We start from the raw sequence: 484 nt of genomic DNA, 5'->3' as shown, positions 1-484 counted from the left end.
TTGTCTCTGTTGTGCTGGCTGGAGGGCACCTTTGTTGAGGGTCTGTCCTGGGCACTGCAGGGCACCGAGGGGCCTGCCAGAGGTGGGGCCGCGGGCTGGAGGCAGAGAGACCCAGGTTCAATGGGTTCGTCGCCCACACAGGAGGGTGAGGTGAGTCTACCGTGAGGTCCTGGGAGGCCTGCGGTCGGTCGGGCAGGCGCTGCGGCCTGGAGCCCAGCCAGGTGGCGGTCGGACCCGGAGCCCTGCTCTTCCCTCTGCTCAGCCCCACGCCCGACCGGCTCCTGCCCCTCTTCTCAGAGCGTGGGGATCTTAAATGTGAGTTTTTCCCACTCAGGGGGTTGGTTCCATGGGCCCCTGTGGCTCATCGCGTGGCCTCAGCCCGCTCAGACCTGGGGCCCTGCGGCTCCAGCCGGAGCCCCTCAGCTGAGGGTTTAAGCAACAGGCTGACCCCGTCACGGCCTGGACACCGGGCGCAGCACAGCCC

General features: G+C 67.8%; 1 protein-coding gene across 1 annotated transcript in view; it reads right to left on the bottom strand.

Moving 5' to 3' along the window:
• DRC3 (dynein regulatory complex subunit 3) overlaps window positions 1-484 on the bottom strand; it is a 53,993-nt gene that overhangs the window by 14,557 nt on the left and 38,952 nt on the right. The window lies entirely within an intron of this gene.

The sequence above is a fragment of the Myotis davidii genome, unplaced genomic scaffold (genome assembly GCF_000327345.1).
Source record: "Myotis davidii unplaced genomic scaffold, ASM32734v1 scaffold207, whole genome shotgun sequence".
NCBI lineage: Eukaryota > Metazoa > Chordata > Mammalia > Chiroptera > Vespertilionidae > Myotis > Myotis davidii.
The sequence above is the reverse complement of the archived record's forward strand: the minus strand, read 5'-3'. Positions and strand labels throughout refer to the sequence as shown.